Below are 6,430 nucleotides of genomic sequence, written 5' to 3' on the forward strand. Positions count from 1 at the left end.
GCCCCTCAACCCCTGACCTCATTATAGCCTTGGTTCAAACATGGACAAAAAACCTGAACTCCACAGGTGAGGTAACACTGGCTTTCCATGTCATCAAGGGAGCATTTGACTGCGTGTGGCATCAAGTAGAGTTAGCAAAACCCGATCACTGGGAATCAGAGAGAAAATTCTCTTGTTTGGAACCATTTCTAGCACAAAGGAAGATGTTTGTGGTTGATGGAGGTGAGTCACCTCAGCTGCAGGAAATCACTGCAGGAGTTCCTCAGAGTAGTGTTCAAGGACCAAACTCATTTCATCAATGACCTTCCCTCATCTTAAAGTTAGAAGTGGGGATGATTGCTGATAATTCAACAATGCTCAGTAATGTCCATTACTCCTCAGATACTGAAGCTGTTCATGTTTAAATGTAATGAGACCTGGACAATACATAGGCTTGGGCTGACGAATGGCAATTAACACTTGTGTCAGACATGTGCCAGTCAATGAGTAGATTATGACAAAAAAGATACTGTTTGGTAGCTCTGTGTATGATACTTTCCATCATTTACTGTTGTTTGAGAGTAGACAGTTGGGGTAGTATTTGGCTGAACTGGATTTGTTTTGCTAAATATAAATTGTAAATATGTATTTTCACATGTACCATTCATGCCAAAAAAGGCCAAGTCCAACAATAGAGAATCTAACCATCATCTCTTGGCATTCAACAGTATTACCATTACCCAATCCCCTATTATGAACGTCTTGGGTGTTACCATTGACCAGAAACTGAAATAAAATAGCCATATAAATACTATGGCTAGAAAAGCAGGTAAGGAATAACTCACTTCCTAACTTTGAAAGCCTCTTCAACAAGACACAGGAGTGTGGTGAGATACTTTCCACTTGTCTGGATGAGTGCAGCTTCAACAGATTCAAGGAGCCTGACATAATTCAGAACAAACCAACATTTTGTTTGGTACTTTATCCACAAGCATTCATTCCCTCCATCTTGGCATTCAATTGCAATAGCATATACCATCTATAAGATGCACGGCAGAAATTCAGCAAAGCTCCTTAGAGAGAATCTTAGAAACCATTGACCACAATCATATGGACGACCAAGAGCACAGGCATGTGGGAACACCACCACTTTCAAGTGACTTATCATTCTGATTTGGAAATATACCACCGTTCCTTAAATTTCCATGGGCCAAAACCCTGGAACTTGCTTGTTTAACAGCCTTGTCAGGGTAACTACACCAACGGCTGCAGCAGTTCAAGAAGACACCACCAACTTTCTCAGGAGCAAGTAAGCATTGACAATAGATGCTGTCTGAGCCAGTGACACCACATCCCAACATCTATAGTCTATTTCCAGTCTACTATTTATAGTGCCAGAATGCTGAGATCTATTTGTATAGCACAGGTCAGTATGAAGGAGGATAAAGTGAGGACTACAGATGCTGGATGTTAGAATCGAAGAGTGTGGTGCTGGAAAAGCATAGCAGGTCAGGCAGCATCTGAGGAGCAGGAGAGTTGATGTTTTGGGCATAAGGTCTTCATCAGGGCTTGATGAAGTGCTTCTGCCTGAAACGTCAATTATCCTGCTCCTTGGATGCTGCCTGACTGGCAGTGCTTTTCCAGCACCACACTCTTCGAGGTCATTATGAAACCTGGAATATTTCTCATTTTACAGCTCTGCCTCAATCTACACAGTATTGGGAGTTCCCTGATTATTTTATATTTTACTTCCAGGTGGATGTAGTTTGTGTTCTTTGCATTAAAGGGAGTTCACTTTTTTTAGAATTTCATGGGCTGTTTGTGATCAAATAGAAACTCTGACTGCCTGTTAGTTTGCTATGGGTGTCCAAGTTACACATACTTAAAGCAGTTGTTTGCTGTAATGGCTGCTTATATCTTATAATGTGTATTACTGTTTTAAATAAACCAACCTACAGAGTTAATCAATTGTTGATGAGTGATTTGATTATTAGGCCGTTATCATTGAAATGACAGTTGAAATCTGGGAAGAGATTTCCACTGTTAATATTAAAACTGAGCAGCAATAACTCAGTCGTGATCTAGAGAAGCCAGTTGAAAGTCTAAGGCTACTTCAATGATCCAGTTAATCCAGGCAAGAGGTCATTCCAGAGATTGAAAATGAATTTGTTTCCTAAAATTAATATTTAGTGAAGTAAGTAAAATAAATTCAAATTCAGTGAGGGTTTACCATTAGTGGGAGTTAAGGCTAACATCTTTTAGGTTAAACTTGGAGTGTGGTTATGTGTAATGTGTGTGGGTTGCAGTAGGGGGACCAGCTTGGATCCTTAATGTAAATATGCTGTCACTGAATACACTAAGTATCAGACATGTGAATTGCAGGAACTGAAGGTTTTTCTGCTTGAGCAGCAACTGTGACACTACAGCTCAGAAAGGATGAGGAATTTCTGACTTAGAGTGTCCAGGGAATTGCTACAAAATACTGGAAGTTAACTTTAAACAAAATCTTGAGGATAATAATGTCTAGATTGATTATTCTATCACATACTAAACAAATTCAGGAATTGAAAATTAAGAAGACAAACATGCAGTTTCGGGACTGTGAGGGAGGAAGGAGTTTACATTCTTAATCATTCTTGTATTAAAGAAATATCTAGAATGGTTTCAAGTAATATAACTGGAGAAGGCTGATAAGGAAAATCAACACTTGAGACTTGAGGAGAGGCTATGTAACTGATGGAGTGATGGACTTTATAGATGTGGAAGCTACAGCGAAGCATTTGTTCACTTTGATTAGAATGAAAACATTTTTCATTTCAATCAAAACTTTTGTTACCTTCATTCCATAAAATCTAAATGTTTTGAACACTGGAAATCTGAAATAAATACAAAATGCTGGAAAAATGCAACAGGTCTGGCAGCATTTGCAGAGGGGAAAACCAAATCAATATTTCAAGTTCAATTGACTTTTCTTTGGAAGAAACAGACCAAAAGAATGTTTTTGACCTCTGGTACAGAAGAGTTCTTAGGACATTGGAATCAAAATTGAACAATTGAAAGCATTAATAATTTTATAAGAACATGACTATATACTTGCAACTGTAACATAGTCCCAAGGCTGGAATTGAACCCAGGACCCTGGCACTGTGAGGCAACAGTGCTAACCACTGAGCCACCATGCTGCTCTCATAGTAGCACCCCAACTTCATGTCATTAACCAAGCACCAAGACTCTATAGCAGCCTGCTCTTTGTACACTCTGTTCACTGTCAGCGGACACATTATCTATTGCCAAGATCTCCTGGGATTCCTGACACCAGTGCTATCTCTGAAGCTCAGCTATCATCCAGTCAAGCAATGGCAGTCTGCAGTTACCCTGAAAGTTTATTATATTCATACCAGACATGTCAGACAGAGGTTAAATGCCATTCCACTTTGCTGACAGGGAGCTGGCGGACCTGCTAGAATGAGTGGGCATGCACTTGCTGCCCATGAAGCATGATCTGAGATGTTAGTCACCAGGTTGCATCTCTGACTGTCGCCATTTTGTTTTGATATGGCAGGTGGGAGAATAGGAAACTGCATAGCAATCATTTGAAGTAACATCATAATGAGGTTGCCAGTGCATGCAAATGGGCTCTCGCTGCTCACGAGGGAAAATCTAATCTCAAACTGTTCGATGTCATAGTGTCGTAGAATCATAGAGATGTACAGCATGGAAACAGACCCTTTGGTCCAACCCATCCATTCCAACCAGGTATCTCAACCCAATCTAATCCCACCTGCCAGCACCTGGCTCATATCCCTCCAAACACTTCCTATTCATATACCCATCCAAATGCCTCTTAAATGTTGCAATTGTACCAGCCTCCACCACATCCTCTGGCAGCTCATTCCATACACATACCACCCTCTGCGTGAAAAAGGTTGCCCCTCAGGTCTCTTTTATATCTTTCCCCTTTCACCCTAAACCTATGCCCTCTGGTTCTGGACTCCCCAACCCAAGGCAGCCTGTTCAGCCTCTCCCTATAACTCAAATCCTCCAATCCTGGCAACATCCTTATAAATCTTTTCTGAACCCTTTCAAGTTTCACGACATCTTTCCAATAGGAAGGAGACCAGAATTGCACGAAATATTCCAACAGTGGCCTAACCAACGTCCTGTACATGGGAATTTTAGCTTTCAGCATTGAGAAGGTTGTTGCTGGACTTTTTTTTTAATTTTCCCGATTTTCTTATCATGCTCTATGTCATTCATGTGCTGGGAAGATTCACCCACTGTCTGCAAAATTTGACTCTACAGCACTGCTGACCTTGATGTTACAGAATCTCTGAACTCAGAGAATGACAACTGGGATACTTACAATCACCTTTTTTTTGTTGTTCCTTCCAGAGGTAATTGCAGGAACTTCAATTATGTGAATGTAGGTCCACTTTAATAGCCCCTGTATATCATGTCATGCATACTGCTGGATCACCTGTTGAGCTTTAGCTGGCCAATTAACAGCTTATTCTGCCTTGCATTGTATACTGCAATTGTTTTGATGAGCATGCAATACCAAATACACAATTAAATTTTTAGACCCCAAAAATGTTTTTGAAAGTACTTATGACATCATGCTATTAAAAATTTACTTACTCCTGAATGTACCAGCTATTATCTTTCTGGTGGGCAATCATTGTAACTTCGCACTATTTGACACCAGTGGAACAGGTTCTGAAAGATTTACAGATCTGAAATGTTCATTCTGTCACAACCCTCTGTTACAGAGTCAGTGGTGAACATGTTAGAATTCCAGTGTAGAGGCTGGGGGTGAGGTGGGAGGGAGGGAGGGGGGTGCTTGTGAGTGATTAGGAGATCAGGTATATCATTAGCTAGGAGATCAAGTGGTTCAAATACTCCTATTTCTAAATGGGTAACTATGCAGATAAATAAGATGGAATCCTCTGAAGATTATGATTATAACTCAGAGTTCAAGACCTTTATGGAGCAATCTTGATGCATGCTAATTTCCCATTGGAAGTTTAAACTCCTTCATAGTCAGTGGGTTGTGACAATTTATGTTTCAAGCTACATTTGGCTTCTGAATATGTGGAGGACAGGAAACCTAGGCCATTATTTTACAGTTGTATGTCTGCATCTTCGATGTATGTATATGGACACAACAATGGTAACGGAATTGCATTGGCTATCCAAGGTGGTTTTTAGATTCCCTACAGTGTGGAAACAGGCCCTTCAGCCCAACCAGTCCACACCGACCCTCCAAAGAGTAATCCACCTTGACCTATTTCCCTCCGACTAATGCACCTAACGCTATGGGCAATTTAGCATGACCAATTCACCTGACCTGCACATCTTTGGACTGTGGGAGGAAACTGGAGAAAACCCACGCAGGCACGGGGAGAACATGCAAACTCCACACAGACAGTCACCCAAGGCTGGAATTGAACCTAGGACCCTGGTGCTGTGAGGCAGCAGTGCTAACCGCTGAGCTACCATGCTGCCCTAGTTGTTATGTATCTGAACAGGAAATTTGGGGAGGTAATGATATTCCCATGACATCACTCCTCTTGTTCCTTTTTGTCAAAAGGTGGAAAGTGTTGTGCATTTATGTACGTATATTGGACTGTCATTTTAAGAGTCTGATCATTTGACATGATGATGATGCCATCTGCCATTTTGGTAGGAAACAGCTCAGTCCATCTTGCTGCCTTGTAGAGCAAATATTCTGTAATAAAAGCACTTGTTGTTTTAAACACTGCAGCCCCTAGTCCTTCTTGAATTTTAATACATGAAGAAAACAGGTATGAGGATAAAAACAGCTTTTTGTCTGGGCAATCTGCTAATACTTCAAAAAAAATCATTGTCCGCACTTCAGAGCCACATTGAGAGAAAAAAGACAGGAACAGTCAGCAGAGATTAAAAAAAGGAGTTTCCTTCCCATTGGAGAGGCGAACAGTGCAAAAGAAGCTTTCCCTCCGCTGCACCCTGGAGGAACACTGACTAATGACCATCCTGCATAAAAGAAAATGTTTTGAGATTGGGATGTATTCAAACAATAAAGAAATATGTCCCTTAGTATTGCCTTCTTTTAAATGGGAAGAAGATATTGCTAAACTATCTGTGGTACTTTGTGCTCCATAAGTTTTTTCCATTTTAAAAAAAAAGGCAGGATGTTTTAGTGCCGTAAGACCGGATAATGAAAATACAGAGAGTTGGAAATCCTACACAAGGAGATGGAATTATTCAGTTCAAGCCATTTTGTGCCTCCAACCATATACACACCAACTTGGAAAATTAATCAGTTGCAACATTTTTAACAGGGTTTAAATGCTTTCAGTTACATTGCAAGTAAGTGGATGTACCTACTAGAGAAGGTGCAAAACTTGACCTACTCTTGGGAAACTTGACCTGTAAAATGTTACAGGGACAATATTTTAGCTATAGGGAA

This window comes from Chiloscyllium plagiosum, chromosome 11 (genome assembly GCF_004010195.1).
Source record: "Chiloscyllium plagiosum isolate BGI_BamShark_2017 chromosome 11, ASM401019v2, whole genome shotgun sequence".
Lineage (NCBI taxonomy): Eukaryota > Metazoa > Chordata > Chondrichthyes > Orectolobiformes > Hemiscylliidae > Chiloscyllium > Chiloscyllium plagiosum.